This window comes from Bos mutus, chromosome 2, assembly GCF_027580195.1.
Source record: "Bos mutus isolate GX-2022 chromosome 2, NWIPB_WYAK_1.1, whole genome shotgun sequence".
NCBI classification, from domain to species: Eukaryota; Metazoa; Chordata; class Mammalia; order Artiodactyla; family Bovidae; genus Bos; species Bos mutus.
This window is the reverse complement of record NC_091618.1, coordinates 111,751,391-111,774,679: the sequence shown is the minus strand read 5'-3', so window position 1 is coordinate 111,774,679 and position 23,289 is coordinate 111,751,391. Positions and strand designations below refer to the sequence as shown.

General features: G+C 43.5%; 2 long non-coding RNA genes across 2 annotated transcripts in view; one reads left to right on the top strand and one right to left on the bottom strand.

The window, feature by feature from the left end:
- Positions 1–23,289, bottom strand: part of LOC138990384 (uncharacterized) — a 102,829-nt gene that overhangs the window by 13,248 nt on the left and 66,292 nt on the right. The gene's annotated exons all lie outside the window — the stretch shown is intronic.
- Positions 1,872–22,908, top strand: LOC138990383 (uncharacterized). Its single transcript, XR_011466445.1, has 3 exons — positions 1,872–2,003; positions 7,898–8,099; positions 18,721–22,908. It is a non-coding gene; the product is annotated as an uncharacterized lncRNA (long non-coding RNA).

Sequence of the window (23,289 nt, the reverse complement as noted above, 5' to 3'; positions counted from 1 at the left end):
TGTAGTTTGTGCAAAGCAGCCATTCAAAAACATTTGGTTAACACCTACTGTTAACACCAACTGTTGCTAGGTGCTGAATCAACGAGAATAAATATAGCCCAGCTTTTGTCTATGAAGCTACTGCTGCTGCTGCTAAGTTGCTTCAGTCGTGTCCGACTCTGTGTGACCCCATAGACGGCAGCCCACCAGGCTGCCCCGTCCCTGGGATTCTCCAGGCAAGAACACTGGAGTGGGTTGCCATTTCCTTCTCCAATGCATGAAGGTGAAAAGTGAAAGTGAAGTCGCTCAGTCGTGTCCACTCTAGAGACCCCATGGACTGCAGCCTACCAGGCTCCTCCGTCCATGGGATTTTCTAGGCAAGAGTACTGGAGTGGGGCGCCATTGCCTTCTCCGTCGTCTATGAAGAGATCATTGTTAAATGAAGACACACACAACAACTGGGCTTCCCAGGTGGCTCAGTGGTAAAGAATCCGTCTGCCAATGCAGGAGACGCAGGTTGGATCCCTGAGTCAGGAAGATCCCCTGGAGAAGGAAATGGCAACCTGCTCCAGTATTCTTGCCTGGGAAATCCCATGAACAGAGGAGCCTGGCAGGTGGCAAAAGAGTCGGACACATCTTGGCAACTAAACACCACCACCACAATTACAACTCCTTCTGATATGTGGCAACAGAGAGGAATGGGCATGAAAACCACAGATTCTGAATTCTTCACATTCTAGGGGAAAAGAGTACAAAATTCACTTTGTAACACCGAATGATGTTTTCAGATGATCAAGAGAAATATCTACAACCAAATGAGAAAAAAACTGAAGTTGGTGTTTGGAAACCTCCTCAGGAAGTGTGGATTAACACACTCTTGAGAGATGTCCCTCTCACCCCAGCATGCAGGGCTTTTGGAGTCAGATGGTGAGATCAATCACTGAAGCATCGGATTTCGGAGCCAGCTGGAAAGAACTGGCTGGACTCCAGCTCTATGGAATGGCCTGGGAGGGGCAGCCCCCTGGATAGGCATCCTGCCCTGTTTGCTTAAAGCCCTTACGGCATGTGCTGTGGGCAGCAGCTGACCCATCCAGGACATCCCTGCCCCCGTGCCTTTCCCAGGTGTTCTGGTAAAAACTGGGGAAAGGAGAAGGGAGACAGAAACAGAGCCCAGAGGAAACTCTCAGATGAGTTAGAAAAATGAACTCTCTAGCTCACTAAGCCACAGAGCATCCATTTAAAACACTAAGGCAACAACCAGGGAGCTACAAGTCCTCCCCATTTAGCCCTTTATTTTGGCCTTGGCTCCTCAAAATAAATAACTGACACCCAAACAATTCAAGTCACTTGGAAATAGCCCCTTCCGTGAGAGTTGGACTGTGAAGAAAGCTGAGCACCGAACAAGTGATGTTTTTGAACTGTGGTGCTGGAGAAGACTCTTGAGAGTCCCTTGGACTGCAAGGAGATCCAACAAGTCCATTCTAAAGGAGATCAGTCCTGGGTGTTCATTGGAAGGACTGATGCTAAAGCTGAAATTCCAATCTTTTGGCCACTTCATGTGAAGAGTTGACTCATTGGAAAAGACTCTGATGCTGGGAGGGATTTGGGGGCAGGAGGAGAAGGGGACGACAGAGGATGAGATGGCTGGATGGCATCACTGACTCGATGGATGTTAGTTTGAGTGAACTCCAGGAGCTGGTGATGGACAGGGAGGTCTGGTGTGCTGCGATTCATGGGGTCACAAAGAGTCAGACACGACTGAACGACTGAACGGAACTGATTCTTGCCAATAATTGTAATTATTTTCCCACACATGATTTGAGGACTGTTGACCGTCCATGCCTTCTCCAGTGAACACTCTGCCTAATTGTAAAACTCTTGTTGCTAGAACAGGTGGGTATCCAGATGTAAGAAATCGGAGGCCCGGGCCAACCAGCTGAATTGTCACACAGGAAGTTGGTGGTAGAAGGCCTAGAAGACCACAGCCTAGAGCTGGACTCCTCACCGAGGGCTTCGGTCAAAAGGTACAAAATACTGAAGGAGAAAGAATGATAGAGTTTAATTTGTGAAAGGTTTTCTATATATTGACAGGTTTCATGTACCTTTTTTTTTTTTTTCTTGGGAAGGCTGGGGTCATCTGCTCAGTCTCTGACTGTGCCTCAGGTTCTTTGACTCTGGGAGAACAGCCTTAAGGCGCAGCCTGAGAATCTTGCATGCACTCCCTGGTCTCCTCACCTCCATTACAGAAGGTTTGCCTGGAAGCCGCCCAGGCCAAATCCTCCCCAGGGAAGGGAGAGGATCCCTCCTGAAGAGCTCAGGGATCTCCCGCCACCTCCAGTGCGCATGTGCACCCCGGTTCTGGCAGAGACCATCGCTGGAATTTAGCAAGAAGCCTGCAGAATAATTACTATTGCTGTGGGGCTAACAGCTGTTAAGGGCTCATTAGGGAGTGTCAGTTTTCCACAGGCAACTGCATTTCTGAGAAAAGTATATGGACTTAGGGGGGAAAAAAAACAACAACCCACAAAACGAGCAGCTCTTTCTATTTCAACAGAACAAGTTGTTGAATCTGAAGTGGCAAGAGAGTTCGCCAACCCCTTGATCTCCCACTTCTGGCACGTTCCAGCCACTCTGGGCTAAGATGTGGGTCTGGACTATAAAATAAGCACTTCCCCTGCCCGCCTCCAAAACACATGCTGAGAACATGGTGAACTGCCTTAGGAATTCTTCACAATCAAGGAGGAAGTCAGTGAGACTTGGGTTTGAAAGATGTGGCCAGCCATTTATGGCACATGCTTGGATATCCGTTTATCACCTTGTATTTGGGAATGTTAGCAAGTACATGTACAGTGACTGGTGTTTTGAAAGAAACGAAGGAGGCATAAGATGCAACCCTTGCCCTAGAGGAGCATACAATCTGGAATGAGGGCTAACCCCTTGGATTTAAAGACCAAAATAAGACTCAGTAGTACACATAATTCAGAGATGGTATCCCATGGCACTCAGAGAGCTTAGGAAGCAGAGAAATCACCGGAGGATGGAAAGCGGTCCTAAGTCTCCCTTTCTTCAGGCCCTCTGTAGATGCTGTTCTCCCAGGAGTCTATCCCAACCCTCTTGCTCAGTCTGACTCTCTGGCTTCAGTGATTCCTCAGAACCCAGTTTAGGACTCTCTCAGGTGCTACTGACACGTACACAACTTGAAAGAGTATTAAGAGAGTGGGTGTCATAGAGAACATATTTGTGGCTGTCAAGGGAGATGTGGGGAAAGCAGAAGGAGGGAGTGGGAGTTTGGGGCTAACAGATGCAAACTATTATATCCAGAGTGGATAACAATGAGGTCCTATTGTACAACACAGAGAACTATACTCAATATGTGATAAACCATAATGGAAAAGAATATATACGTATATATGTGTGTGTGTGTGTGTACAGAGGATGAGATGGTTGGATGGCATCACCGACTCAATGGACATGAGTTTGGGTAAACTCTGGGAGTTGCTGATGGACAGGGAGGCCTGGCGTGCTGCGGTTCATGGGGTCGCAAAGAGTCGGACACGACTGAGCGACTAAACTGATGTGTATACAAACATACATGAAGAATGTATATGTATCACTGAATCACTTTGTTGTACAGCATAAATTAACACAATAATATAAATCAACTACACTTTAACTTTAAAAAATTAAAAAAAAAAACACTGGGTCTCCATCCTGGCTGCACATCAGAATCACTTGGGGACCTTTGCTAAGTCGCTTCAGTCGTCTCCGACTCTGTGCGACCCCATAGACGGCCACCCACCAGGCTCCGCTGTCCCTGGGATTCTCCAGGCAAGAACACTGGAGCGGGTTGCCACTTCCTTCTCCAATGCATGAAAGTAAAAAGTGAAAGTGAAGTCGCTCAGTCATGTCCGACTCTTAGCAACCCCATGGACTGCAGCCCACCAGGCTCCTCTGTCCATGGATTTTCCAGGCAAGAACACTGGAGTGGGGTGCCATTGCCTTCTCCGTGGGGACCTTTATAAACGACCTTTGCCCAAGTTCCATCCCAGGTGAGGGACCCAACATCAGATTCCAACGTGCAGCCAGCTGGAGAACTGCTGGTTTAAGAGACAGAGGGTAATTTGCAGGCTCACTGAGGAAACCGCAGGAAAGGCCCAAAGGAGCTGCCCATAGGCACAATTGGAACCAGGACACTGAACACAGATTTCTGCTCCCTGCTCACTTTCCCACCTGTCTGCTGCATCTTCTCAGGGCACTGCCTCTGCGAGGTGGGACTCATCGCCAGTAGTAGCTCCAGCTCATGCTTTAGCAAATAGGATAGGGCTTCCTTTCCTTGGGTCTATATTGAATCCCCAAACTTCAATTTTTTTAAAAAAGGCAAAACTCTGGCTCATGTGCTACCCCTTGACCTGTGTTGAGATATTATCATTGGTCTAGCTTGGTTCATGTTCATGTAGCTTCCTCTGAGGAGGAGTACTGGGGAGACTAAAATAAAGCCTTGCTGCTCAAAGTGTAGTCCATGGACCAGCCAAATTTACTCATGCAAATTCTCAGGCCCCATCTCAGACCTGCTGACTTGGAACCTACCTTCTAGCAAGATCCCCAGGTGACTTGTATGCACGTTAAAGCTTGAGAAGGACTTCTGTATGCTCTGCTATCAGTTTCTCAGATTAGTGAGAGTATAGGTATTCCTTTCTCTTGGTTTTATGTCAAAGCCTCAGAAAAAAGATGTCACCATTTCCCCTCTGTGGCTCCTGCCAGCAGCAGTCCCAACACCTGGTCCCACCCAGTTGGTAAGAAAATCAATCAAGCTCCTGGCACTATGCCTCTTTCTCCTTCTTAAAAGCCAGCTCTGATCAGCAGACTGGGATCTCTGGTTTTGTTGCCATAGCTGATATGGAAGAGGATGTGGCACTCTGGGCCAAATAGGATCCAGCAGCTGGCGCTTATCAGTCCCACCCCACGACACACACAGATGTGTCCACGCTGACCTTCCTGGCCGAGGACACGTGGGAACTCAGAGCTTCCCATGGGAATGGATGACAGAGCAAGGAAGCGAGAAGGTTGATGTAGGTGTGATGGCATCCTGCCCATTGCTTCTGAGTGCAAAGCCCCAGCATCGTCTCGGCCAGTCAGCAAGGGGGATTTGCCTCTGAAACCCGGAAGCCCGTAGGAAGCACAAACATACAGTTCAGGCACTTGGTCACTCTGTTTGCTCAGTGATGCTTTAAGCCCCCCTGGAGGACACCATTCTCATGTTCAGGGCACTCCAGAGGCCTCAAGCCCACCTTCTGTGACTTGAAGCTCAGCCAGATTTTCCCCCCTATCCATTTCCTTTCCCACTACCAAGAGGAAAGGGTAAAAATTAGTGGGCATTCAATAAATATTAGTTGAAGAAATAAATAGATGAATAAATAAACAAAAGAACGTTTTCATATTTTTTGAGCAAAGAAAGTTGACCTCGGCTTTCATCTGCTTTGATGGATAAATAGCTTTACTTCTGGGAAACTACATAGAATGACCATATAAAAATATCTTCACTTCACTTTTGTTAATATCTTTCCTACATCTCCACCCTCCAAAAACAAGAAATCCTCTATATATTTGTATTCTGGAGCCTCAAATGTTTATTCTCCTTACAGGAAAAGCCTACCTTTGGTCTCAATGGTTTCTTACAAGCAATGCCCCTAAAGGATGAAGACAATTTCCCCACAATTATTTGAGTACTTTCATCCCAAGCAGAAATACATTTCTATCCACTTATTCCAGAGCACACTTAGCGCTGAGAGCTGAGAGATGGCCTAACTACTTCATCCTATAGAGGAGGCAACTGAACTTCAGGGAGGGACTGGATGTGTCCAAGATCCCACAGCTATTCACAGTAAAAGGCAAACTGGGAGTCTCCTGAGTTCTGATCTAGTTTTTTCTTTAATTCCACAGTGCAGCCTATTGACTGCCCTAGTATTTGCCCTTAACTCAGGGGCAATGGTGTGGCCACTTTCCTCTGACAAGAAGCAGCCTATGAACGGGCCCCCCAAGTGTTCAGTCCAGCAGCTTCACCTCTAATGGGGTGCTGGGGGAGGATGGACCATGCAGAATTCCAGTGGCTAGTTCCACACCAGCCCCAAAGTTACTGATCTGATGTTGCAAAAGCTCTTTTTTTTTTTTTCTCTCTCTCTCTCCCTTACCCAGCCTAAGCAGCAATGGAGAGAACTTTGCTCAAACTTTCCAAGATAACTTCCCTTTGGGCTGACACCAAGCATGTGCAGCTTCAGGCCAAAGGAATATTGGGAAGTTTATGAGCCACTAAAAATAGACAGTTACAACAGAAACTCCCTCTGACTTCTGCCATCTTCCCTGTTGGCTACACAAATACGGAGGCAGACTCTAGCCATGAGAGGTAGAAAAAAGTATCACTATAGCTCTAAGCTATGGTATAATCTGAGCGAAAATAAGTTTTAGAAAGAACAGTGCCATTTCAGGAATGACAAATAACATACCTGGAGAATAGAGGACCCACTGGGTCATCATCTGGTGCTGAACCCTTCCTCCCATAGCCAAGGAAGGAACGGCAAGACAAACCCACAGCCGGAGGACAAACCTAACATAGGCCACAGCTCGTTTGCAGGCTCTCATTTCTTTGGGGGATGAAAGCCAAGTTTGGGTTCAAGAACATTTCAGAAGATCTCCAATAGGACAGTTGGCTTCTCTGAAGTACATTGGGGCTGGTTATACAGACTGTCTTTTGCTTTCTGCCTGGTCTAGGTCTGTACCTAGCTGTTTTAAAGGTTCTGTTTCATTTTAGTCACTTTATAGAGCCTGGAAAATAGCCAAGTTAAGTAGGGTCTTTAGGTCCCAGTGTACCTGGTTTCCTGCCAGCCACATACCAGGAGTCCCTGAAATACACTCCAGTAAGGTGAGAGCTATAATTTGGTGACTTAGCTTAACCCAGTGTCCGCTAGGCCTGTGCAGCACTCCACGCAGCATTAGGATGAAAATAGAGAATCCCACCAAAAAGTGAGGATCCACTCAAGTGCTTCAGAGAAACCAGCTGTGTGTTTGGTTGGTCCTAAAGCAAATCTTTCATGGCCCTCAGGCTGTATAGGTGTGAAACATCTGAAATTACACCAAGTAAGGAAAAAAGAATAACAGAAACAGGTCTGCAGAAGAGAAAGTGTCTCTTTTCCATCCACTTCGTCCAGAAGGTAACTGGGCCCTGATGCACTTCTCCACGTTCTGGTTCTCCTCCAGAGGAATACTATAAAGCTGCACATGTTCCAAGCATCACCTGGACATTCCTTGCACCTGAACTCTGCTTGGATCCTCTGCACTGACTACTGACCCAATGTAAGATGGCTCTCTTCTTTCTATTTCTAAAAACTCCCAGAGGAGAAGCAGCAGAACCTTCTTTCACAGGCCATTTTAGTATTTTAACAGCTCTTTAGAGAAAATCAAATCATCCTTATTCCTAACCTAAACCCCTCACGCTGAGTTTAAATCCATTTCTTCTTGTTTGGCCTTGGTAAATATAGGAAACACCTGGAGCCCCTCCTGTGTTTACTGCACAACTGTCTCAAGTTTCCCATTTTATTCTCTTTTACCTTCTTATCCACCTCTTCTGAGTCCTCTTCAAATTCTTTATCCCCCTTTTTTATTATGGAAGAGAAGTGGTTATAATAATATGTAGTCCCCATGTAGGAAAGATATGTGTGTGTATATATATATATGTGTGTTCAGTTCAGTTCAGTTGCTCAGTCATGTCTGACTCTGCGACCCCATGAATCGCAGCACACCAGGCCTCCTTGTCCATCACCAACTCCCGGAGTCCACCCAAACCCACGTTCATTGAGTTGGTGATGCCATCCAATCATCTCATCCTCTGTTGTCCCCTTCTCCTCCTGCCCTCAATTTTTCCCAGCATCAGGGTCTTTTCAAATGAGTCAGCTCTTCGCATCAGGTGGCCAAAGTATTGGAGGTTCAGCTTCAACATCAGTCCTTCCAACGAACACCCAGGACTGATCTCCTTTAGGATGGACTGGTTGGATCTCCTTGCAGTCCAAGGGACTCTCAAGAGTCTTCTCCAATACCACAGTTCAAAAGCATCAATTCTTCGGCCCTCGGTAAGTATATATAATTATGCAATGTAAATAATATTATATATGTATATATAATGCAAATAATATTATATAATACAATTATATGCATTAGCTCATTTGAGCCTTTAAACCACCATTCTGTGTGATGAGTGAAGCACTATTATTGTTTCTGTTTTGCAGGTTGGAAAACTCTGGGAGTTGAAATGAATTGCTCAGGGTCACAAATCTAGTTAAGTAGCTGGACATGGAGCCAGCAGACCTAAGTTTCCTAATGCCCAGGGCAGGACTTTTTCATGATACCCTCTCGTCTGCATTTCGTGGTAAATCCTGCATCAAGTAGGACTATGTAGACCAGGCCCCTGTCAAGACCCAAGACCCACTGTTCCTCTGCACTCTGTTCACACCTGAGTCAGAGCAGGTCAAACACTCTGGTTCCAGTTGTTTTTTATTCCTGGAGAGTGAAGACGCAGGCCTCCTCACTTTGTGTCCTTGCACCTACTGAGTAGCTTGGCAGCTCTAGGTGCTCAACAGGTGTTAAGTAGAATGAATGAATAATGAATGACTTAAATAGAGTGAATAAATGAATGACAAAAGCACCACAGGAAGGCACAGAGGAGGGTGTTTGTGCAATCAACTCTACTACCACCAGCAGGCTTAATAAAATAAAAGGGACAGTTACACAACTACTTTAGGGCATTAAATGAAGCTTCCCACTTGATACTTTTCATGAAATAGGCTTTACTAGGCACAGCACATTATCCAGTATTTAACCATTCAAATCACAAGCAGGTATTCTCATGGCTATAAAATATTAAAATATATACAATACATTGTATATACAATACAATGTTAAATATTAAGTCAATTGTTTCAAGTAACTTCAAATCCTGGAAATTCTTTTCACTTGTTAATGGATAGTCATATTCTCCATGGTCAAATGACTTCTACTTTGTTTTCAAGAATGTTTCCAAATAGTAAATGCCTAATCTATCACTAAGTACATGGCAAATATTTATTGTCCACATTGACAGGTCATATTTTTATTCCTGACTTCCCCTAGAAAGCTATATAGGATAATTTAGCTTAACATGTATGGAGCCTTGCCAATACTTTTCTTCCCATTAAAGATTACAGTATATTAGAAAGCCCAACCTCTGTTTAGAGAGTGACCTGGCTTTTAACTTCTTCATGGCTTGGGAGAAGTTAAAGTTTAGATAATTAACATTAAATATCAGAGCTAGGGTTTAGATCAAAAAGCATCATTTTGATCTAAGCACTTCATATATTTGGAAATTTATGTTCCCAATGGCATACTGTAAAAATGGTCTTATTCTCTGCTTAGGGAAAATTTGCATTCAGTTGTGCAGTCATGCAGGGTTAGCATGTCAGGAGTCAGCAATGCATCCGTAACAGCGTCTTCTCACAACTAATGAAGTCTTAAAGACCAAGGACTTACAATATTTGAATTCTCTTCCTATTTTTATCCACTGTGAAAACTGAAGAGGAAGAGTGGTATTTGATGTTTTTGCTAAAGTACCATTATAGGATTAAAAGAAAAAAGGCAAAGGCTGAGTAATTGTTTATCTAATTATTTATGGCTTCTTATCTAAGATCAAATTTTTTTAGGTTCTCCTAAGGGAGAAGGGAAGCGGTTGTTTCCTGTACACAAAACTTGCTTTGTCACAATCAACAATTTGGAGACCATAATAAGCAGTGTAGGACCTGATGGTTTCTTCATTAGAAAGTGCTCCTGAAAGACTCTGAACTGAGCTCTTTGATCTTGACAAGCCCAAAGTTCCCTTCCTGGCACCCACCATGATGCTCAACACCGCACAAAGGGAAGACATTGCTGGCATTTGCGAATTCTCATAACCTGGAGATCCCCTTTGACTATGTTCGATGTGAAGAAAAAAGGATAGAACATTTCCTACAAATGAAAGACTAGACTTTAACCTAAAATGTCATAGGCTGGACTACAATTTTACCAAAGACATCTTAGCAAACTGGAGAGAGAGCACCATAACTGTTTTTTTTTTTTTTTTAATTTACTTATTTATTTTAATTGGAGGCTAATTACTTTATGATATTGTGGTGGTTTTTGCCATACATTGACATAAATCAGCCATGGGTGTACATGTGTTCATGTGTTCCCCATCCTGAACCCCCCTCCCACCTCCCTCCCCATCCCATCCCTCAGGGTCATCCCAGTGCACCAGCCCTGAACACCCTGTCTCATGCATCGAACCTGGACTGGCGATCTATTTCACATATGATAATATACATGTTTCAATGCTATTCTCAAATCATCTCACCTAGCCTTCTCCCACAGAGTCCAAAAAACTGTTCTTTACATCTGTGTCTCTTTTGCTGTCTTGCATATAGGATCATCTTTACCATCTTTCTAAATTCCATATATATGCGTTAATATACTGTATTGGTGTTTTTCTTTCTGACTTACTTCACTCTGTGTAATAGGCTCCAGTTTCATCCACCTCATTAAAACGGATTCAAATGCACTCTTTTTAATAGCTGAGTAATATTGCATTGTGTATCTGTACCACAGCTTTCTTATCCATTCATCTGCCGATGTACATCTAGGTTGCTTCCATGTCCTGGCTATTACAAACAGTGCTGCGATGAACATTGGGGTACACATGTATCTTTCAATTCTGGTTTCCTCGATGTGTATGCACAGCAGTGGGATTGTTGGGTTGCATGGCAGTTGTATTTCCAGTTTTTTTAAGGAATCTCCACACTGTTCTCCATAGTGGCTGTACTAGTTTGCATTCCCACCAACAGTGTAAGAGGGTTCCCTTTTCTCCGCAGCCTCTCCAGCATTTATTGTTTGTAGATTTTTTGATAGCAGCCATTCTGACCAGCATGACATGGTACCTCATTGTGGTTTTGATTTGCATTTCTCTTATCATGAGTGATATTGAGCATCTTTTCATGTGTTTGTTAGCCATCTGTATGTCTTCTTTGGAGAAATGTCTGTCTAGTTCTTTGGCCCATTTTTTGATTGGGTTGTTTATTTTTCTGGAATTAAGCTGCATGAGCTGTTTGTATATTTTTGAGATTAATTCTTTGTCAGTTGCTTAGTTTTCTATTATTTTCTCCCATTCTGAAGGCTGTCTTTTCACCTTGCTTATAGTTTCCTTTGTTGTGCAAAAGCTTTTAAGTTTAATTAGGTCCCATTTGTTTATTTTTGCTTTCATTTCCATTACTCTGGGAGGTGGGTCACAGAGGATCCTGCCGTGATTTATGTCAGAGAGTGTTTTGCCTATGTTTTCCTCTAGGAGTTTTATAGTTTCTGGTCTTATATTTAGATCTTTAATCCATTTTGAGTTTATTTTTGTGTGTGGTATTAGAAAGTGTTCTAGTTTCATTCTTTTACAAGTGGTTGACCAGTTTTCCCAGCACCACTTGTCAAAGAGATTGTCTTTTCTCCACTGTATATTATTACCTCCTTTGTAAAAGATAAGGTGTCCATAGGTGCGTGGATTTATCTCTGGGCTTTCTATTTTGTTCCATTGATCTATATTTCTGTCTTTGTGCCCGTACCATACTTTCTGAATGACTGTAGCTTTGTAGTTTAGTCTGAAGTCAGGCAGGTTGATTCCTCCAGTTTCATTCTTCTTAAGATTGCTTTAGCTATTCGAGGTTTTTTGTATTTCCAAACAAATTGTGAAATTATTTGTTCTAGTTCTCTGAAAAATACCATTGGTAGCTTCATAGGGATTGCATTGAATCTATAGATTGCTTTGAGTAGTATACTCATTTTCACTGTATTGATTCTTCTGATCCATGAACGTGGTATATTTCTCCCTATTTGTGTTATCTTTTGTTTTCTTTCATCAGTGTTTTATAGTTTTCTATATATAGGTCTTTTGTTTCTTTAGATAGATTTACTCCTAAGTATTTTATTCTTTTCACTGCAATGGTGAATAGAATTGTTTCTTTAATTTCTCTTTCTGTTTTCTCATTGTTCAGATCAGATCAGTTGCTCAGTCATGTCCGACTCTTTGCAACCCCATGAATCACAGCACGCCAGGCCTCCCTGCCCATCACCAACTCCTGGAGTTCACTGAGACTCACGTCCATCGAGTCAGTGATGCCATCCAGCCATCTCATCCTCAGTCGTCCCCTTCTCCTCCTGCCCCCAATCCCTCCCAGCATCAGAGTCTTTTCCAATGAGCCAACTCTTCGCATGAGGTGGCCAAAGTACTGGAGTTTCAGCTTTAGCATCATTCCTTCCAAAGAAATCTCAGGGCTGATCTCCTTCAGAATGGACTGGTTGGATCTCCTTGCAGTCCAAGGGACTCTCAAGAGTCTTCTCCAACACCACAGTTCAAAAGCATTAATTCTTCGGCACTCAACCTTCTTCACAGTCCAACTCTCACATGCATACATGACCACAGGAAAAACCATAGCCTTGACTAGACGAACCTTTGTTGGCAAGGTAATGTCTGTGCTTTTCAATATACTATCTAGGTTGGTCATAACTTTCCTTCCAAGGAGTAAGCGTCTTTTAATTTCATGGCTGCAGTCACCATCTGTAGTGATTTTGGAGCCCAGAAAAATAAAGTCTGACATTGTTCCCATGAAGTGATGGGACCGGATGGCATGATCTTCGTTTTCTGAATGTTGAGCTTTAAGTCAACTTTTGCACTCTCCACTTTCACTTTCATCAAGAGGCTTTTGAGTTCCTCTTCACTTTCTGCCATAAGGGTGGTGTCATCTGCATATCTGAGGTGATTGATATTTCTCCCGGCAATCTTGATTCCAGCTTGTGTTTCTTCCAGTCCAGCGTTTTTTATGATGTACTCTGCATATAAATTAAATAAACAGGGTGACAATATACAGCCTTGACGTACTCCTTTTCCTATTTGGAACCAGTCTGTTGTTCCATTTCCAGTTTTAACTGTTGCTTCCTGACCTGCATACAAATTTCTCAAGAGGCAGATCAGGTGGTCTGGTATTCCCATCTCTTTCAGAATTTCCCACAGTTTATTGTGATCCACACAAAGGCTTTGGCATAGTCAATAAAGCAGAAATAGATGCTTTTCTGGAACTCTCTTGCTTTTTCCATGATCCAGCAGATGTTGGCAATTTGATCTCTGGTTCCTCTGCCTTTTCTAAAACCAGCTTGAACATCAGGAAGTTCATGGTTCACATATTGCTGAAGCCTGGCTTGGAGAATTTTGAGCATTACTTTACTAGCGTGTGAGATGAGTGCAATTGTGTGGTAGTTTGAGCATTCTTTGGCATTGCCTTTCTTTGGGATTGGAATGAAAACTGACCTTTTCCAGTGCTGTGGCCACTGCTGAGTTTTCCAAATTTGCTGGCATATTGAGTGCAGCACTTTCACAGCATCATCTTTCAGGATTTGGAATAGCTCAACTGGAATTCCATCACCTCTTCTAGCTTTGTTCGTAGTGATGCTTTCTAAGGCCCACTTGACTTCACATTCCAGGATGTCTGGCTCTAGGTCAGTGATCACACCATCATGATTATCTGGGTCGTGAAGATCTTTTTTGTACAGTTCTTCTGTGTGTTCTTGCCACCTCTTCTTGATACCTTCTCCTTCTGTTAGGTCCATACCATTTCTGTCCTTTATCGAGCCCATCTTTGCATGAAAGTTTCCTTTGGTATCTCTGATTTTCTTGAAGAGGTCTCTAGTCTTTCCCATTGTGTTGTTTTCCTCTATTTCTTTGCATTGATTGCTGAGGAAGGCTTTCTTATCTCTTCTTGCTATTCTTTGGAACTCTGCATTCAGATGTTTATATCTTTCCTTTTCTCCTTTGCTTTTCACTTTTCTTCTTTTCACAGCTATTTGTAAGGCCTCCCCAGACAGCCATTTTGCTTTTTTGCATTTCTTTTCCATGGGGATGGTCTTGATCCCTGTCTCCTGTACAATGTCACGAACCTCATTCCATAGTTCATCAGGCACTCTATCTATCAGATCTAGGCCCTTAAATCTATTTTTCACTTCCACTGTATAATCATAAGGGATTTGATTTAGGTCATACCTGAATGGTCTAGTGGTTTTCCCTACTTCCTTCAGTTTAAGTCTGAATTGTTAGTGTATAGGAATTCAAGGAATTTCTGTGTGTTAATTTTATATCCTGCAACTTTACTATAGTCATTGACTAGCTCTAGTAATTTTCTGGTGGAGTCTTTAGGGTTTTCTATGTAGAGGATCATGTCATCTGCAAACAGTGAGAGTTTTACTTCCTCTTTTCCAATCTGATTCCTTTTATTTCTTTTTCTTCTCTGATTGCTGTGGCTAAAACTTCCAAAACTATGTTGAATAGTAGTGGTGAGAGTGGGTACCCTTGTCTTGTTCCTGACTTTAGGGGAAATGCTTTCAATTTTTCACCATTGAGGATAATGTTTGCTGTGGGTTTATCATATATGGCTTTTATTATGTTGAGGTATGTTCCTTCTGTGCCTGCTTTCTGGAGGGTTTTTATCATAAATGGATGTTGAATTTTGTCAAAGGCTTACTCTGCATCTATTGAGATAAGCATATGGTTTTTATCTTTCAATTTGTTAATGTGGTGTATCACATTGATTGATTTGCGAATATTGAAGAATCCTTGCATCCCTGGGATAAAGCCCATTTGGTCATTATATATGATCTTTTTAATATGTTGTTGGATTCTGTTTACTAGAATTTTGTTAAGGATTTTTGCATCTATGTTCATCAATGATATTGGCCTGTAGTTTTCTTTTTTTGTGGCATCTTTGTCTGTTTTTGGTATTAGGGTGATGGTGGCCTCATAGAATGAGTTTGGAAGTTTACCTTCCTCTGCAATTTTCTGGAAGAGTTTTAGTAGGATAGGTGTTAGCTCTTCTCTAAATTTTTGGTAGAATTTTTGTTTGCTAGAAGATTTCTGATTACAGTTTTGATTTCCATCTTGTGAGGGGTGTGTTAAGATTTTCTATTTCTTCCTGGTACAGTTTTGGAAAGTTATACTTTTCTAAGAATTTGTCCATTTTTTCCAAGTTGTCCATTTTATTGGCATATAATTGCTGATAGTAGTCTCTTATGATCCTTTGTATTTCTGTGTTGTCTGTTGTGATTTCTCCATTTTCATTTCTAACTTTGTTGATTTGATTCTTCTCCCTTTTTTTCTTGATGAGTCTGGCTAATGGTTTATCTATTTTATTTATCTTCTCAAAGAACCAGCTTTTAGCTTTGTTGATTTTTGCTATGGTCTCCTTTGTTTCTTTTTCACTTATTTCTGCCCTAATTTTTATGATTTCTTTCCTTCTAACATTTTCCTTCTAACCCTGGGGTTCTTCTTCTTTTTCTAGTTGCTTTAAGTGTAAAGTTAGTTTATTTATTTGATTTTTCTCTTGTTTCTTGAGGTAAGCTTGGATTGCTATGAACCTTCCCCTTAGCACTGCTTTTACTGAATCCCATAGGTTTTGGGTTGTTGTGTTTTCATTTTCATTCATTTCTATGCATATTTTTATTTCTTTTTTTATTTCTTATTTGAATTGTTGGTAAGCACCATAATTGTTAAGGGTTGGCTAGACTTCTCAAAAGTAAGCACCATAATTGTTAAGGGTTGGCTAGACTTCTCTTGTGGCTCAGCCAGTAAGGAGTCTGCCTGCAATGCGGGAGACCCAGGTTTGATCCCTGGGTTGGGAAGATCCCCTGGAGAAGGAAATGGCAACCCACTTCAGTATTCTTGCCTGGAAAATCCCATGGACAGAGGACCTGACAGGCTACAGTTCATGGGGTTGCAAAGAGTTGGACATGACTGAGCAACTTCACTTCACTTCACTTCACTTCAGACTGAAACCGAAAGCTATCTTCCTAAGCAGGCTGCCCCTTTTTGCTGTAAGGTGCTGAGCATTTAAAAGATTGCTGCATTAGTCCATTGCAACATTCTTGTCCAAAGACTCAACTAAGAAACCAAATGAGAGTCAGAAAATTAGGTCATGGCCAGTGGATGTTCAGCACTCAATTTAAACAAATCAAGTGCCAGGGCTCAGGAATCTGCAAAGTTGATGAGTGTACACAGACTTCCAAAAAAAGCAAATGCACAGGTGAGCTAACTGGATTCAATGTCTGGTCTTTCAGACTGAGTCAGGTCGGATGCAGGTTCTGAGAATGTGGTTGGGTCAAAGTTCAGCAGTGCTGAGAAGACAGGTGGGGATAGTTGGTGCTCTCACAGGCTTGAAGTTCAGAGTTTGGGAGGCACTGCCCATGGCCAGAGCACTGGTTGAGGATGTGAAACTGTCAAGGAGGAGTAGGCAGGAGGCAGCCCTTCACTCTCATCTTAAACCAAATGCTCCAGCCACACTGAACACCTTGCAACTTTTCTGAAGAACCTGAACTTTCTTTGCCTCACTCTGGGACTTCACATGTGTTGCTACCTCTGCCCAGAAGATACATAATCACCTGATCACACCCTACACACACTCAGGAATCACTTTTCATGGAAAGCCTTCCCTGATCCATGTCATACCCTAAGACTGGATTAGGAGTCCTTCCCCATGCACTCCTATGGCCCTCTTAGAAATACCACCAGAGGATGGGGATTGTATGTCTCAAAGGGTTTCAAACTTATTTCTAATTTCTTCAAAAGAAATCTTAACTCAGAACCGAAGGCAAAACCTCAGAGCAGATGTCTGAGGAAGTGGAGGCAGGAGAAGGAGGGAGACCCAAGGCCTGCCTGCCTGGCCCCACTGCTTATTCAAGGACGTCACCCTGAGAAATTTCCAAGGGAAAGCTAAAGGGATTCAGAAAATGCTTTTCAAATCCCAGAACTAATTTATACCATTGATTATACATAAAATACATGCATTATTCATTTAAAACTATCCAGTGAAGTACTTATTTATATTAACACTATTAATCACTGAAATGGTTCCAATTTGTATGGCATGGATACCAGCTAATCAGAAATATACCAGCTATTAGCCAACATATAGCTGTCCCACTGCATACTAGATGAATGTAAGCACTGAACACTTATAAAATCCTTCCACTAGAAATCCTCCATTAGTGTGTCTGCTCTCCAGACTATGAATCACGAGCACTCAGCTATACTCCCCTGAGCTAAACAATCACTTTTAACCTGATTGTGTGACCTTCCTTCCTGCCCATCATTTTGCATGATGGTGAACACCCCTCATGGATAACGAAGTATGAAATGAAGGAGTTGGGCCTCCCAAGAGGCAACGGGAATGATGCACATAGGATCTGAAATGCAAGTTTCAGGGCGCCTCATGTCACCTCCAAAGAAGTGGTTGTGGAAACAAGGAAGTATCCAGATGAGCAGATAGTTAGGGACTGGCGAACATCACACACAATATAGTAGCCTGGGAGGAATAACCCACAGCTGTAAGAATGAGAGTTGAAAGGATGAGTGTGTTTGCCAGTGTGCCAGGAGTGGGATGGAGCCCCGTGGGCCCTGCTAATGTGACTGTACACTAACTGCTTCAGCCAGAGGCCCCAAGTCCAGAAGGCATCCACCATATGCCCGCCTCACCATGACACCTGGGTGTGCACAGTATCCCTGGAAGCATGTTAACAAATTGGTTGAAGTTAGTGGGGAAGGGAACTGAGGCTCTGCACTACAGGAGTGGGCATGAAATGTTTCACTGTAAATCCTTCATATAATGTGACTTTTGTATGTCCACATATAAAAGTGATGTGAAGTGAAGTTGCTCAGTTGTGTCCAACTCTTTGTGACCCTGTGGACTGTAGCCCACCAGGCTCATCCATCCATGGGATTCTCCAGGCAAGAGTACTGGAGTGGGTTGCCATTTCCTTCTCCAGGGGATCTTCTGGACCCAGGGATCAAACCCAGGTCTCCTGCATTGCAGGCAGACGCTTTAACCTCTGAGCCACCAGGGCAGACCTCCACATATAAAATCACTGGCCTTTTCATTTGTCTGCCTGGTCCATGAAACGATGAGTCCCTTGAAGGCAGAAACTATGTCCTATTCACCTCCGTATCTGTGGCACCAAATATAGCATGTGGTGTGTAGTAGGAAGGCAATAAATGGACAGATGGATGGGTAGGTGACTGTGTAGATGAGCAGATGGATAAACTCAGTTTTCATCAGACCAGCAGTTTTAGCACCAAAGAAGTCTGACCCAGGGACCGAGGGCAAAGAGCCAGGAAAGGAAAATCTCACAGAATCAAAAAAGTGAGGCTTAAAATCTAACTGCAGAGTGCTGGGCAGCAGCTGCAGAAGGGTATGATGGTAAGACTGACCCCTGCTAAATGCTGTCTCCCTGCCCAGCCCCAGAGCTGGGTGCCATCCAGGGCACAGGCTGGGAGTAAACTGGACTCCCATGTGCACAGTAAGATTTTCAGCAAAGTCACCAGAGGGACATTCAAGCCTGATGTTCAGGGCTTGTAAGATACTTATCTATCTTGACTTGAGTGGCTTTCCAGCCCCTAGAAAGAAAATGAGCATTATAAAAGGCTCTTAATTGGCCTGGATAGTGCCAACAGTAACATAAGTTACCATGGTAGCAAATACATACACTTCCTTCTCAATAAACAATACCTCCTTATCTGCTTTCTAACTGAAGAATGAATGAAAGAAGAAGAAAAGAAAGCAAAGCAACATTTTCTGCAAAATATGCCTATTTCCTTCTACTTTTCCTTTTCAGAATTCTAGCTGTTGCCTGAGATGCTGCCCTGTGATCATTTGGATCTCAAAGAGCAAACCACCATTATTTCATAACAGATGAAGTAAAGCTGTGCAAGGCGCATTTTGCTCCATTTGGCGGCTGTAAGCTGGAGGGCCTGTTGAGGCACCAGAGGGAATCTGAAGCATTATTCAGAGTCCACTCACCATGACATTTGAAGTAATTATGGAAGGAGCAATGGAAACACGAACAGCTTTTGGAAATGAATTCTCTCTTCAAAGTGGAAAGGATGATCTTACAATATTTTAGGATGACATGATGTGTGGACGCTTTTAAAACTTCTTTGGTGAAGACAATCTGGAATCAGAACCCAACTGAAGATTAAAGGGCTTGGGGGCGGGATGGGGTATGAACTTACTTCTTTGTTTCATTGGTTCAGCTCCACTCTTTCTCCTTCATAGAAACCAGACACAGGAAAAAAAGAAAAAGAAAAACCCTCTGAGGTCATCTTATGGATGCCCTGCAGGGTTAGTGCCAGTCTATTCTCCTTATGTCTGAGTGAAGTGCTTTATTCAGGCAATTTTGAAAGGATTTAAGTAATGCAGTTGCCACCACTTCCTTTGGCAAATTTTAGTATTCATAGCCTTGAGCAAAGGTTTGGGAGGGCGTTTTTGTTTGGTTTTGGGTTTTTTTTCTTTTGCTTTTAGAAAATGGAGAGCTGCTTTCAGGCCAGCAATCTACAGGCTCTGCTGTTGGCAGAAATGCCAGAGATGTTCTGGGAACCTCTCTGCTAAGAGCAGGCTCCCACAATGCCTCAGTATCAGGGGGACTTTCGAGTTGTTTTGGAATCAGAGAAAATCTCATTTTCAGCCTTTTCACATTTTGTCCTACATTCTGGAGGGAACTGTCAAGTACTGCAAGCCAGTCTTTCACTGGGAATCCCTCACTGACATCCCCTCCTCACCCCTACCCCTCCTTGCTAAGGAACAGGCAAGTCACAGAAGGTTCATTGCATGGCGCAGCATGAAAGCTTCTGCCCAAAGGATTGTTGGTGACACACCCGGGGCCAGTTAGAGTCTGTCTCTTGGAGCATCTTGACAATGAGACGTAACAGCGCTGATTGGCAGTGGGCAGTGAGAGTCCACAAGCTAAGCAAAGTTAGGGGTTAACTGAAGTCACGAGTACCCCTGAATTGGGACTAGCAGAAGTCCCTAAGAGGTGACTCATTGGAAAAGACTCACGCTGGGAGGGATTGGGAGCAGGAGGAGAAGGGAACGACAGAGGATGAGATGGCTGGATGGCATCACCAACTCGATGGACGTGAGTCTGAGTAAACTCCGGGAGTTGGTGATGGACAGGGAGGCCTGGCGTGCTGCGATTCATGGGGTCGCAAAGAGTCAGACATGACTGAGCAACTGAACTGAACTGAAGTCCCTAAGGTAGAAAAAAGATGTAGAGGATGGAAGATGATACAGGAGGTAGGTAGACGCTGGGAAAATCCGAGGAAAGACGGGAAGAGCGCCACCACTGCGATTCCTTGTGGATTCGAAATGTCATCCTGAGGGAGCAACAAGACAGACCCCAGAGAAATCTTAGCTGTTTCCAGTTCCCGAACTCTACTCCCTCTTCCATGAGGACCCTCTGTCCTCTAGCCTGGGCTCCTGCAGGACCCCCATCTCTGCATCGCTGGTGTGTCCTTACAAAATCCCCCATTACTTGGGGCAGCCTGAGAGCATCTCCAAACCAGAAAGAGACTCTCACCCACATGGGGCATTCAGAGATGGACTCTGGCACAATCTGCCACACAACTCTGAATGGAAGCACACTGGAACAGCAGGTGGAGTCGGGGCAGAGTCATAGATCTGCCCAGTCCTCAGCACCTCTTCCCCTCAGGCAGCAAGGCTGGGAAGACACAGACCCAGGAGCCAGGGTGAATGGGGCCCCCAGAATTGTACAGGTCAGCCCCGCCTGGTAGCACTTTAGGGGCCAGAAGTAGGAAAGCTGGTTCCCTCGGCATCTGCAGACCCTGAGCCCACCCCTCCCCATCCCTGACCCTCCAACATGTGCTATCTCATTGTGCCTCCAACTTTCAAACCCCAAAGTCACCTGGCTCAGTCCCCCTTTCCCTGCTCCCACATTGTGGTTGTTTTTCAGCCACTAAGTCATGTTGACTCTTCAAGACCCCATGGATTGCAGCACACCAAGTTTTCCTGTCCTTCACTCTCTCCTGGAGTTTGCTTGAACTCATATCCATTGAGTTGGTGATGCCATCCATCCATCTCATTCTCTGTCGCCCCCTTCTCCTCCTGCCCTCTATCTTAACCAGCATCAGGGTCTTTTCCAGTGAGTCTGCTCCCATGACAACCCCTGTTACTGTGATGTGAGGGACCCAGACCAATAGCATGAGTTGACCATGACTTTTGACCGCTAAGAAATGGCAACTCTTCCTCCCTCTGAGTAAGGAGCCTGTGATCTCAGGAGGGGGCAGGGGCAGCTACTCAGGTGCTCCTCTCCTATGTAGGCACCTGTTTTGCTCTCTGATCAGAAGAAACTGGGGTGCTAAAGGAGGAAGATCAGTGCAGAGCAAGCACATCTATCACTAAATTTCTCTGCAGCAACTCATTACCAAAATAAATTGTAAAGAGAAGGAAACTCTTGTGACTGCACTTTGTGAAGCAAAAATGCACCTTATTAGTGTGTTTGATTTTGTGTAGTCGCAAAGGAGGAAGAGGCAATTGGTTTATTGGGTTTTATGTTCCAAATCTAGTACTTGTAAGTAGTTGGGAAAGGGAAATGTGTTTTTAAATTTTTTTCTGATTAAGATTTTTAGAATAAGCAATTCCAGAAGTTTTCTGGAATTTGTGGCCCAAAAAAGTAGGTGGGGCAAAAATCAGCTTTCCCCTCATAGCACTGTTGGTCTTTTACCTTAATACTGAATTCCTTAAATCTCTATATAATATAGTTTTTGTTCCCAACACGTAATTTTAAATTCAGGACGGTCCATTGTCCAGATCCCACATGCTCAGATCTTTCTGTTTGCTGTGGACTCCCGTAGAGTCCTGGCTCTGGCCAGCAACACCTCACAGGCCATCGTGCAAGCTGGTGGGGGTGCCGGCCTGGAGGGCCACTCACAGGCGGGACGCATCCATGGAAAAAACTGGGATAGAGGCAGGCACATGCAGGCCTGTTTCCTCAAGAAATGCATCCCCTGAGACTTTGTATTTAACTAACACACCCTGCTTCCCACCCTCAAATCCAGGGTGGGTCCATCAAAAACTAGGGAAATGTCTACAAGATGCAAGAGGATCCTCTGGCTCCGAAAGTTAGATCTAAAGAAAAGCTTTGAGTCCTAAGAGAATAAGTAATGGGTGCCACAGACAGGGAGAAAAAGATTTCTTGCCTTCGTTCAAAATTTTTATTTTTTATTTATTTTTTAAATATTTACTTTTATTTATTTATTTGGATGCCCTAGGTCTTAGTTGTGGCATGTGGGGTCTAGTTCCCTGACTGGGGATCGAACCCCAGCACCTTGCATTGGGAGCACAGTCTTAGCCACTGGACCACCAGGGAAGTCCCATTCAAAATCTTCAAATGCTTTCACCAGCTGGAATGGAGCTGGAATGACTGACAGCTGTGTGCTATTTTTTTCAGTTAAGACCTCTCCCCAGAGCGGAGCTTATTCTAGTAGGGCTTTGCAACGCATGCCTTGCTGTCCAGATGGTTCCCTTCCGTGCTTCTGACTTTCTGAAATTCTTTTGCAAAACAGTATCTCAAATCTCTTGCTCATGGGTCTATCAAGATTCTATGTGAGATGATCATACTAAGTGGAATAAGTCAGACAGAGAAAGACCAATATGATATGATATCACTTACATGTGGAATCTTAAAAAATAATACAAATGAACTTATTTACAAAACAGAAACGGACTCACAAACATAGAAAACAAACCTATGGTCCCAAAGGGGAAAGGAGGGGGAGAGGGATAAATTAGGAATTTGAGAGTAACATATATACATTATCATAAACAAAATAGATAATCGACAAGGACCTACAGTATAGCATAGGCAACTATTCTCAATATGTTATAATAACCCAAATGGGAAAAGAATCTGAAGAAGTACATACATTTTACTTACATATACTTCACTGTACACCTGAAACGAACACATGTAAATCAACTATATTTCAAAATAAGTAAATAAATAAATTGCAATGGTAAAAACAGACAAACAAAAAAAGATTCTCTGTGAGGATTTGGAACAAGGCTCAGCATTCACCAGGACGACTCAGCCTTCTTTTCTTTCCTGCGATTGCTATGTTAATGAATCTGTTGGATGGTCAACCTCAGGATTCTAGCAGAGGGATCTGTGGCACTTGGAAAGGAAGAGAGGCCCTGGCCAGGCAGAGGGGGTCGGGGAGTTTAGGAAGGCTTCCAAGACTCAGACCATTGTGTGGAGATGTAAAAGATCACAGCTCTCTGGGCTGTTACCAGTGATAAATGGCTGGGCGGGCAGTTGTGCACAGGAATTGCTGAAATTGAGGAAGCCTCCTGGAATGAACAGCAATTGAGGAGGAAGCTAGAGGCCTAT